This window comes from Octopus bimaculoides, chromosome 6 (assembly GCF_046866305.1).
Source record: "Octopus bimaculoides isolate indiv1 chromosome 6, ASM4686630v1, whole genome shotgun sequence".
NCBI classification, from domain to species: domain Eukaryota; kingdom Metazoa; phylum Mollusca; class Cephalopoda; order Octopoda; family Octopodidae; genus Octopus; species Octopus bimaculoides.
In genome coordinates this window covers 70,012,937-70,026,099 of record NC_142933.1, presented here as the reverse complement: position 1 = coordinate 70,026,099, position 13,163 = coordinate 70,012,937, and the positions used below count along the sequence as shown (strand labels likewise).

At 38.2% G+C, this 13,163-nt stretch overlaps 1 protein-coding gene across 2 annotated transcripts in view; it reads right to left on the bottom strand.

The window, feature by feature from the left end:
* LOC106875696 (uncharacterized) overlaps positions 1–13,163 on the bottom strand; it is a 319,885-nt gene that overhangs the window by 227,199 nt on the left and 79,523 nt on the right. For both annotated transcript variants that reach the window (XR_016242302.1, XM_089354031.1), the window contains exon 2: positions 3,807–3,879. The gene's annotated coding sequence lies outside the window, so the exon portion shown is untranslated. The remainder of the gene's footprint in view (positions 1–3,806; positions 3,880–13,163) is intronic.

The window sequence follows — 13,163 nt, the reverse complement described above, 5'->3', positions numbered from 1 at the left end:
TGATGAGCTTCTTTCATTTTCTGTCTGCCAAAATCCACTCACAAGGCTTTAGTTGATTCAAGGCTCTAGTAGAAGGCACTTGCCCAAGGTGTCCCACAGTGAAACTGAGCCCAGAACCATGTAGTTGGGAAGCAAGTTTCTTCCCACACAGCCACACCTACACTAAGTTCAAGTCCTGAGCATTTTATTTTTTATTTTCCTTCTTTTTTGAAATTAAGCGTAATCAATTCTGCAAAAGGCAAAGTTGACTTCAGCACAATTTGAACTCAGAATGTAAAGTACTTGAACAAATACTGCAAAACATTGAGAGCCTATGCTCTAACAATTCAGCCACTACCACCCAATAATAACAATAATAGGAAGTGTTATCATGTACATGTTTTGACTTGGTATAAAAGATAGGCTACAACAAACATTCTGTTCAATACCACAGATTTGCTTGTCAGTTTCTTGACCTTAAGCAATTGAGCATGTCCCTTGGTGGCTGACAATATATGCATCTCTGATCATGAGCAGAAGTAGTGGAGGAGCATCATAGCCATGTGTTGAAAAGAATTCTTCGGAGTTTCAATAATTCACCCCTTGAAACATGGGTGTTTCAGTCAACTTCTATACGAAACTCTTATTCAGGTACCTGCTGAGCAGGATAGGTTACTCGACCTGAAGAAAATTCTAACTGGGCTCCAGCTGCGAGGTCATGCGCTGTTTATCTTGGTATGAGATACCCATGTCGTGCACATATGGTTGTAATGCATGTGCCTAATGTACCTTTCTCAGACAGGCAGTCACGATGGGTATATTGGGCTTCGTATATTTTTACCCCAGTGTCACTTTGATGGCATGCACTGCTCTCAAACTCAATAATATAGTTCTTGTGTACACCTTTAACAAATAGTCAAGAATAAAGGTGAAAAAATAGATAAATACAACCCTCTTAAGTGCAAAATAGCCCAGCTATGGAAAATGAAGAAGGTGAAGATAGTCCCAATTATTGTTGGGTCTTTAGGAAGAGTATCAGATGGCATCAAGAGGAATATCAAAGAAATTGGAATAGAGTGCCCAGTAGAACTATTGCAAAAGGTCTGCCTTCTTGGCACAACCAGAATAATCAGGAAAGTATTAGATAGCTGCAAAGAACAGATAATGTGGTACCGTAGGCTGCAGGATGGAATCCTGCTACGTATGTAAGACTCCAAAAGTTACAACAAAACCTGAGATAAAAAGAACAATAATAATGAAGGTATTTAAAATTTTGGCACAAGGCTAGCAGTTTTAGGGAAAGGGAGTTGATGATATCGACCCTAGTACTTGACTGTTAAGTACCGCAGTACTTAATACAATCGACCCCCCCCCCCCCCAAGAGCAAAGTTTATTTCAGCGGAATCTGAACTCAGAATGTAAAGCAGTAGAACAAATACTGCAAGGCATTTGACTTTATGCTCTCTAACAATTCTGCTACTACATTCCAATAATAATAATAATAATAATAATAATTATAACAAGAATGATGATGATGATGATGATGATGATGATGATGATAACAACAACAGCTTGACAATAGCAATATGAGGTGACAACACTGTACAACGTGGGCACTGCACACTGTCAAGGAGTAATTTCCAGCAGACCTGACAGTCACACAAGACCATCAATACAAAACATGCTCCATGATTGATGATATGTCATGTATCATAAGCAGGAACATTAATCAAAGAGTCAGAGAAAACAATTGAAATATAAAGAAATTTCGGATAGAGATTGCAACAATATAACTGGCTTGTACTGTTTGTTATACAGGAGTAATGAATACAACTGGTCGAGAATTAAGAGGCAGAACTGGTTCACAGAATCATTTTAAGGAGATGCAACAGAAGTAACTGGACCAGTGTTGCTAAAAGAAGTAATGCATACAACTGTTCGATAACGACTGCCAGTGCCACCACTGCCACCATTACCACTGTAATGTCCATTTTTTTCATGCTTGCATGGGTGAGACAGAATTTGTTGAAGCATATTTTCTACAGCTGGATGCCCTTCCTGTTGCCAACCCACATGAGTTTTCCAAGTAAGTTGATATTTCACTATGACCAGACATGCTTTCATGGGAGATTAGAAATGACCTACACCACTTGTACAACAGTGACATTCATTTACAAGTATCACGTGAAATCAAGACAAGGAGACACAAATGAATACATGCACATATGTAACTGGCATTTCGTTGATTACAACAATGAGGGTTCCAACTGACTCAATCAACAGAACAGCCTGCTTATTAAATTAATATGCAAGCAGCCAAGCACTCTAAAGACATACATACCTTTAACGTAGTTGCCAGGGAGATGCAGTATGATATAGAATGTGATAAGGCTGGTCCTTTGAAATACAAGTACTAATCATTTTTGCCAGATGAATGAACAGGAGGTATGTGAAATAAAGTGTCTTGTTCAAGGACACAACGCAGCATTGGGAATTGAGCTCGCGATCTTATGATTGTAAAGAAAATATCCAAGCAACTAAACCACACAGCTTCACATCTGTACATATACACATATATAAATAAATACAATACATTTTCTAGGGGTTTCCATCTACCAAATCTACTTATAAAAATTTGGAGAGTCCAGGGCTTACAGAAGATTTTTGCCCTATGTGTCACACAGAAGGACTGAACCCACAATCATGTGACAAGGATGCAAACTTCTTCACTACACAGCTACACCTGCACCTATTGACAACTGGTCACATGTATAAGAAAGCTTTCTAAAGTCATAATGAGCAATGGACGCAACTGCTTCAAAAGGAGCTATGGATACTACTGGTTTGAATGGTTATTAGAGCTCCAGAAGCAATAATCAAGAAGATAATAATCCTTTCTTATTAGACACAAGGTTTGGAAGAGTGGGTAAGTTAACTGCATCAACCCCAGTGCTCAACTGCTACTTATTTTATCAACCCCAAAAGGGTGAAAGGTAACGTCAAACTCACCAGAATCTGAACTCAGAATGTTAAAATGTATGAAATGCCGCTAAGCATTTTGTTCGGAGTGCTCACAGGCATACATACATATAAACATACACCAACCATATTTTAACATAAGGAACCCATTTTTGTCAAATATTAGGTTAAAAAAATATGAGAGTTTCTTATACATGGGTAGCATTATAATCCCTTACAAGACTTTGCTTCCAAATTTTAAGCCGAAGAAATTAGGAGGTCCATTATACATGTTAAAATAGGGTGTGTGTGACCTTCACGTGTGGATGTGTGTGTGTGTAAGTGTGCATCTGTAATGTGTGAATGTGTGGATGATTGTGTCGGTGCTGGGAAGTGGCCACTGCTAGTGTGTGCAGGGTGGTGTGATGTATGGTGTGGTGTGGGTGCTGGGAAATGGTCAGGGGTAGTGTGGGCAGGGTGGTGTGGTGTGTACCTATACATATAAACATACACAAATATATATGTTTATACTTCTATTAATAATAACAATAATAATAGAAACAATTCCTATCATAGTAGGTGCCTTAGGTATAATAAAAAAATATTCAGACAAATACATAACAAAAACACCAAGACTTACAAATATATATAGCATACAGAAAATTGCACTACTGGGCACTGCACACATCCTACGCTAAACACTTTCAATACAGTAACCATAAGAGCATCACAGCACATACCCAAGGCGCACAGAGCTGCGCTTGGTAGTGAAGTGAAAGCACGTTATAAAAATAAAACTACTAAATAATAATAATAATAATTATAATAATAATAATAATAATAAAAAGTGTACAAAACATGCAACTTACCAGGCTATCCCTCAAATTAAGAACTGCGTAAAAGTATCTTTCCTGGGAAGTGATCACATACTTAGAAAAGATTCTGTTGGAAAGAGAAGAAAAGAATATATAAATATATATATACATACATACACACACACACACACACACACACACACACACACACAAAAGTATAGGCTTTAAACCTGCAAAGGGACTGAATATTCATCTGAGAGGTCATGGAAGGAAAATCAGAAATGGCATCGACAACAAAGAAGCACAAGGAAAGGAAAATCATCTGTAAGGACGGAGCTATCACCATATATAAATATATATACACATTTATACATATAAACACACACAAATATATATATACATTTATACATACATACATATTTACAGCTATATATACACATACATACGTATTTACATTTATATATACACATACATGCATATTTATATTTTTGTATACACACACATCACTTGGCTGACCGCTTCGCAGAACACCCCCAAGACATTAGAATTTGGCAGCGATACCCCAGTCTCGCGCCATTTCCGTTCAACCGGTCATTCATTACAACACCTGTCTGTGTCTGGATTGTCTTTGCACGGGCCATTCAAACTCCCACCTTCGCTGTGAACAGAAATTAATCTTCTCTCTTCACTCCTTTGTGCCACATAGGCTCAACGCTCCTCCCCTCTTCATCTGACTCCTCTCTTCACCTCACACCTACTTCCTCTTCACTCCTACCCACCTTCTCCCTTCATCATTACCCCCTTCATCCACACAACACTCATCCCATCATCCCGACCCCACCACCCCGCCCCACATAGCCCACATCATCACCCAAAACCCACACCCCACAACCCAACACCAACAACACACCACACCACAACACACAGACTAACACTGACCACTTCCCAGCACCTACACAATTATCCGCACACCCATATATTACAGATGCACACTTACACACACACACATCCACATGTCAAAGTCACCAGCCCCTATCCACATGCACACTCTCACATACACACACATGGGCCTCTTCGTTTTGGGATCACCAATATTTTATTATCTCCCCTTCTTCCTAGCTCTCCTGTCTAACCACTTCTGTCCAGCCAGCTGCCATGATTAACTGCTAGCCCCTAGACCATTTATTTTCTCATGTTCCTTTCTGTTGAAGAGCATAGGCTCGAAATGTAAAAGCCTTTCTCACCTTCCTGAGCATTAAACTAAAACACCTGTTTATTGTTTATACACCTGTCTTCATCTTCTGTTTTTCTGAAATTCCAACTATATATATATATATGTATATACACACACACACACACACGTAACAAACAAGATTATGAAACAGCTGTAAATGAATGGATTAAACATCTATTCTCGCACCTCTTATTATCTGTTCTATTCTCACATACGCACACACACTGTATACATGTTTGGTGATATAAACAGGAAAATATAAAATCAAAACACGTGTGTGTGTATATATATATATATATATATATATATATATATATATATATATATATATATTATTTTATATGCTGTTAACCTGAAGAAGTTACAGAGTGACATAAGGACCAAGAGTTTTGCACAGTGGCACATAAACTGGTTTTATGTTAATATTAATAAACTACACTCTCAGAGTGGTTGGCGTTAGGAAGGGCATCTAGCTGTAGAAACTCTGCCAGATCAGATTGGAGCCTGGTGCAGCCATCTGCTTCACCAGTCCTCAGTCAAATCGTCCAGCCCATACTAGCATGGAAAGCGGACGTTAAACAATGATGATGATGATATACTAATTACATTATTTATATGATGTTAAAAGCTAGTTGGATAAGTGTCAATATATGAATCTCTTGGTTATTAAGTTACTCCTATAACTTTCAACAATAAAAAAAAATACATAAACACAAGGGCACATGTAAAACAAGTATAATAGAATATATATATATCTATATATATATATATATATATATATATATATATATATATATATATATATATGCATGCAGATGCTAGTAGCATTATGAGAATTCAGAGAATACACAAGATTATGACAACTGCATGGAAAAACACATCAAAATTCTAAAATAACATTATTTCCCAGCATATTTTTTAAACCTTATAAATTACCATACATATATATCTAAATTCCTGTCACTTGTAGAGGTGGTTTCCCACCATCTACTGGCTGTCATGTAGATTTGGCATTACATTTTTTTTTCATCCACCTATTTCCTAATCCATATAGAGAATGTAATGATAAATGAAGAAAATAAGATAGCATGCATGCTATCTTATTTCTGGGCCCCACCTGCAAGGTCATGCACTGTTTATCATGATATGAGGTCACTATGTTATGCACATATGGTTATATCCATATGCACATATGTTTATGTGCTTGATTGTATCCTTCTCACACAGGTAGTCATGATGGTTATATTGGGATTTATATATCTGTACCCCAGTGCCATGAAGGTGGTGTGTGCTACTCTCTCACTCAATAATGATAATAAAAATAATAATAACGGTTTCAAATTTTAGCACTACACCAGCAAGTTCAGGGAGGGGTTAAATCGGTTACATCAACCCCAATGTTTAACTGGTACTTATTTTATCGACCTCAAAAAGGGAACTATAATAATAATAATAATAATAATAATAATATATACACATACATACAAATCGGCACAAACTTTCTAGACAACCCAATAGAAAAGATCAATTGTATTTCAGTCTAATTGTCATTGTAAATGACTGAGGCTTTCCTTTCTCTGTCTCTATCAGTTCACCCCTTTTCTCTACGGTTAAGAGAGTGAAGGTGCATGACTCAGTGATTAGGGGTATTCAGCCCATGATTGTAGTCATGAGTACGATTCCCTGTGGCACGCTGTGTTTTTGAGCAAGGCACTCTACTTCCCCTTGCTGCAGTCCACTCAACTGGCAAAAATGAGTTGTAGCTGTTATTAAAAGGGGCCAGCCTTGTCACTTTCTGTGTGAGGCTGAATCTCCTTGAGAACTACGTTATAGTATGCATTTCTGTGAAGTACTCAGCCACTTGCACGTTAATCTTACGAGCAGACTGTTTGTTGATCAGATAAACAGGAACCTCATTGTCATAACCGACAGAGTGCCATTTTTTAAAAAGAGTGGAAGAAAAGGAAACGTTCTATATCATAAGACAAAAATGTTGTGTGTTTAGTATAAGTAGTAAAAGCTAAAAGGAAATAATTGCTATTCTGTTATTATTCACCCTTGACATGCTCAGTTTGATAACAACAGCCTGTGCATTGGTGTTTATCTGAAGGCTTGGCCTCCAGATCTGTGAGACCCACAAATGCTGCTGTTAGGACCAGAATAACACCCATAGTGACCCTAACGACTAAAAAGATTATTCTGCCCTTATATAGGATCTTTTTTTCATTTTCTTCCAACCACTTGAAGGTTTATCTTGCTCCAGTCCACTCAGCTGGCCAAAATGAGTTGTAGCTGCAATTCAAAGGGGTCAGCCTTGTCATATGTTGTGTGAGGCAGAATCTCCCTGAGAACTACGTTAATGATATGCATGTCTGTGGAGTACTCAGCCACTTGCAAGTTAATTTTATCCTCGTGACGTAATGGAAAGTGACATCCAATATTTTCTGTGTCAGTGTATCTATGTATCAATTTTTCTTTGAATCTCTGTATCTACTGTCTCTCTCACTTTCTCTTCCTTTGTTCCCTCCTCTCTCCCACTTTTAATTTTAAAACGTGTGTATGTATCTTGCAATGTTATAAACATTTAAAAACACAAAACGAACGCTGTCATCAATCACTGCCTCTTTCACTCTTTCTCACTCTGCCTTTTTGTTTCTTACTTCCTCTCTCTCGCTTTGTCACACTTCTTTGAAGTGTGACACACATGACAGGTACGTACAAAAAAGAACAAATTTGCATATTAATATTATTGATAGTGGTTTCAAATTTTGGCACAAGGCCAGTAATTTTGGGGAAGAGGATAAGTTAATTACACTGATCCCAGTATTTGACTGGTACTTATTTTATTGACTCACAAAAGAATGAAAGTTAAAGCCAACCTCGGTGGAATTTGAACTCAGAACATACAGATTAATGGAATGCCACAAAGCATTTTACCCTGTGTGCTAACGATTCTGCCAGATTGTCTTTAATAACGATGATGATGATTTCTCTTTTTGCACAAGGCAATGAATGAGGAGATATTGCAAGAGAGGCAGATCCCTAATCTGGGACATGACGAGTTGTGACATGTTTTCTGGCCCCAACCTTGTTGCATTGTTTGCAAACCCAGCCATCACTGCCTGTAACATAGAAGAAAATGAATAAATAAAAACACAGACCTGACCAGCCATTATCAGTTTGTGCCAGTTGCAGCTGAGACCTCTGGTGTTCTCTGATCCCACACAACCAATTTCCTCTTGTAAAATTGGGATAATGTTAACCTGTCTAAAGAATGTAAACTGTCTAAAGAATGTAGACCTAAAGAATGTAAGGTCATTGGCTATTGTTCATGACAATACCATCGTGGTCATGACCACAGGACAAGACTAAGCACACCATTTGTTCAGGTTGTGTGGCCCACTGCCAACGTCCCCTTCAATTTCTGCTGCTTAACCCCCACGCGCGTGCGTGTGCGTGTGGCTATGAATCTATAGATGACATACACACAAACATATTTCACAAAGGAAATATATGTATATCTCCTTCTCTTGTAAAATTAACAGTGGGCCTTGAAGCAATCCAGTAAAGCTACAGGAAAAAGATTAATTCATTGCAACAGCTCAGTAACTGGGAAAGGCTGGAGCAAAGGCAGGGGAGATCCTGGAAGGGATTGCCCCCAGTTTTGGCACTGAAAGCTACAAAAATGCCAGAACAGGTCACCATTGCACAGTGCCAAAGACCTCAACACTGCCATTGTCTTTCAGAGCCAGTTACTGCATCAGCACTATGTTTCAAGGGCCCACAGCTTTTTAATATTCTCTCAAAGAGCCTGAGGGACCTACACAAAGTGGATGTAGGTGTTTTCAAAACAAAACTGGATCTCTTTCTGTTGAGAGTCCCAAATGAACCTACCTCGCGGCAGGAGGTGAAAATGAGGGCAGCGACATCAATCTCCCTTATTCACCAAGTGCTATATATCAGGGGAGGCTCTCAATAATAACAGTGTAGTAAAACAGCAGTGCCCCAGCATGGCAATAGTTTTGAGCTAAAACCAATAAAAGACGTAAAAAGAAAAACTATATATATCCACGCATACAACACAAGATTCCCTATCATCAGTGGTCAATGACTTTGGATAAATACACAAGCAACAATTAAAACCATCCTTTCAGTACAGAGAACATCACAGCATGAAGCTCTGAGAATGGAAAGCTTTTAACAATGCTAAGATAAACATATTCCTTGCTGAGTTGAAATCATGGAATGAGAATGTCCGTGTATGTGCATGCACACACACACTTCTGTATGTGTATGTGTGTGTTAGTGGAAAATGGAATAGCAGATTAAGTGATTATGAGGCGGAGGCAATAACCGGTGACACAACTGAACCCACTGCTGTACCGGGCATCTGACAAACAGCAAATCCACACAAAATAAGAATAGAAACTGAAAAGAAATAAACTTTTATCTCTAAGTCTCTCTCTCGATTCCCAGACCGGGCGCTGTGAGTGTTTATTGAGCGAAAACACGTAAAGCTCCACGAGGCTTCAGCAGGGGATGGTGGCGAACCCTGCTGTACTCTTCCACCACAACTTTCTCTCACTTTTACGTCCTGTTTTTGTTGTGACTGTAATTCAAAGGGTCAGCCTTGTCACACTGTGTCACGCTGAATATCCCAGAGAACTACGTTAAGGGTACACGTGTCTGTGGAGTGCTCAGCCACTTGCACGTTAATTTCATGAGCAGGCTGTTCCATTGATCGGATCAACTGGAACCCTCGACGTCGTAAGCGACGACAGAGTGCCAACAAATGTTTACAGTTGATGAATTTGTTGCTGTCAATCTTGCTTTTCCTTATGTACCTAGGTCTGTTTTTTTTTTGGGGGGGGGGGGTTAGTCTTAGTTTCTTTTCCTACACAGACAAGCCTGCACCTATTACTTTATAATTTCGATGGATTCATGGTGTACAACATGTAACAACTTAAATAAAGTTGTTAGTGGCATAGCCACCATAGACCACATAAGGTAAAAAACATTGAACTTTATCAGAGACTGTGTGCATTTAAACTACTGAATCTTTACCTCCTGCATATTTCAGGAACGAAATTTTAAAAGACCATATCAAAATGCCAACTGCTCACAGAAACAAAGAGTAAATTTGCGACAAATTTCAAGAGAGCAATTTCTAGGTTTAGTATATGAATTCCTCATAACATTCATTTGTGGTCATATTCATATTGAATGCAACAAGAAGATCAGATGGGAGAATGGTCAAGTAAACAAAGTAAATAGGCAAGGAGTTAAGGAGTGCAAAGATTAGCTCAAAATCTCCAAATTTCTGAAACCCATTTCTTCGCAAGCAGAGGCCAAGAAGGAATGGTTTTATAGAGAGGCAATCGATCACCAAAGGTTGACAAAAAATTAAAGGTTTTACTACATTAAAAAAACCAAAAAAGGTGATTTCACATGGAATGACCCATAAGTGGAGAATGCATATATGTATGTGTGAATGAATGTGTAAAATATACAAGTGTATAATTATGTGTGCATATGCATGTGTGTGGGAGTTGCAATATGTGTGTTTGTGTGTATATGTACACATGCACGCACTTATATTTTAGTTTTATAAAAAAATGATCAAGAATAAAATGTTTATAGTCGGAACGGATGAGAAAAGACAGTATTCTTTCATTTTGTAATATGTCATCAAATCACAGGAAGGGAGGGTGAGGAGGTGAGAAAGAAAAGGATACGAAAAGGGAAAGCAATAAGAATGAAAATAAAAGGGGAAAAAAATCACAAGAGTTAACAAAAAAAAAAAAAGGAGCTGCAACCAGAAATATGAAATAATAAGTATAACAATGATAATGACAATACTGAGAGCAACATAAAGTATATTTTTTGAAAGCGTCTCTCTTGAGTGTTGCAGAACGTATGCTGATTCAGGTGTGTGTGAGTGTGTGTGTGAAGACAGAGTGGAGAAAAAGGGAGAAGAGAAAAGTACAGAGGAGAGAGAAAGGAAAAGAAATGATAGTGGAAAAATTAGTCTAATTGAGACAGAAATTGTATGAATACATGTGTAGAGATAGAGAGAAAATGTGGTAGGGGATTAAATGAGTGCATTAATGTATAGAAAATAAATACGCATCTGGATGTGTATAAATGAGTGCATGTATACAAACGCAGATGCACATACACTTTCTTTCTCTCTCTCTCTTTATCTTGTATTTTTTTTTTTATTCTGGTTTCACCCAATGATTTGTAGTAAGGCTCAAGTGCCACCATCATGGCTTTTTTCAACCAATCATAGCAACCTCAGAACATATTTCAGTCTACTAGGTATCTTATTGTATACTTCACTGACTAGTGAGAACTACCCTTGTGAATTAACACCGGTTTGTTTCAGCACACACACACACACACACACAAACATGTGTACATGCAAACACACATACATAAATGTTTAAATGTAAACATTTGGGACTAATGGCTAGATGCCACTTAGTGTGTTGGGTAAAGAACATTCGCAGTTTAGGTCAGGGGGTTTCAAACTGTGGTCCGCGGACCACAAGGGGTCCGTGGGCAGCAAATACTTTTTATGGGCAATTTGATTTTATACTTGTTTTTTAATCGAAATCTTTTAATTGACAATAAACCTATTTGTTAAATACTGTTAAATAAATAAATGTAAGAATATATGCTATTTTAAGCAAACATTTATGTATAAATTTCATAAGCATTTATAAGGGGGTCTCTAAGGTAAAGCCTGAAATATAAAGGGGTCCGCAAGTCAAAAAGTTTGAAAACCCCTGGTTTAGGTTACCTGATGTCATCCACAGTTGGGATATATTTCCACTGGATCTACATCAGGAATTCCTCAGTGTTAGGTGTACTGAATAAAGACTAATTCTAAATCTATCTTCCGCTTCCTTCATAAATGTTTATATATATATATATATATATGTGCTTATGTTCATTTCATTGGTTTTTTTAAGTCTGTTTTTCCATGCCAAATTTGGTAGACAACTATATCAACAGATTGCTTAACAGCTTTAGGTATGCAGGTATTTTGAAAATACCTCACGGAGTGATACCATGTTCTGCGTAGTTACAGGCCACACTCTGGCAAGACATAGCATCCGTTCAGCCACCCTGCCAGGGATAGAGTGAAAACATGGCACTGCAGCATGGCTGATTGTGAAGAGGTAGCAGAAGAGCTCAACTGAGCCCACGGTGCTTCTTACATTGATGCTGAGCAGAGGAATCCAAGAAGATCAAGATTCTATCAAGGAAATAACTGCAATTCATTCATAGGGGTCGTGTTTGTGGTTGTGTAATCAGCTAATGAAAGATTCACTACGACTCAAGCTCCCAATCCAAATAATGGAATTGGACAGAGACAGAGAGCCGTAGAAATCCGCAAAAGCAGCAAAAAAATAAAAAAATAAAAAAGAAGCTTTACAGCTGGATTCTCTTCCTCATGCTAGACCTCACCTCCTTTTAAAGTTAGGGGTCACCAATCTGACAGGCGTAAGATCAACACAAAGGAACACCATAACTATCATATAAGCAAGTGCAGATGTAAACAACAGACACTTCCATGTGCCTATATGCATGCACACATGTGTATGTAAATACATGGGAAGTAAACTTTTTAATCATGCCTGCATGTGGCTGTGTGGTAAGAAGCTTGCTTCCCAAGCACAAGGTTCCGGGTTCAGTCCCACTGCATAGCACCTTGCGCAAGTGTCACCTATTATAGCTTCAGGCCAACCAAAAGCCTTGTGAGAGGATTTGGTAGATGGAAACTAAAAGCAGACTGTTGTACACATATGTATATATCTATGTGTGTATATCTTTGTGTCTATATTTGTCCCCTCATCACTGCTTGACAACTGGTGTTGGTGTGTTTACATCCCAGTAACTTAGCGGTTCAACAAAAGACACTGATAGAATAAGTACTAGGCTTTAAAACAACAAATAAGTCCTGTGGGGTCAATTTGTTTCACTAAAACCCCTCAAGGTGGTGCTCCAGCATTGCTGCAGTCAAATGACTGAAATAAGTAAAAGAATACATATATATACACGCTCCGTTGGATGTGTAATGTCAATGTGAATACCCGTCAGAGTGTAAGTATCTTGAGAGAAAAGCTGAACATTAGAAGCATCAGTTGTGGCGTGCAAGAGAGACGATT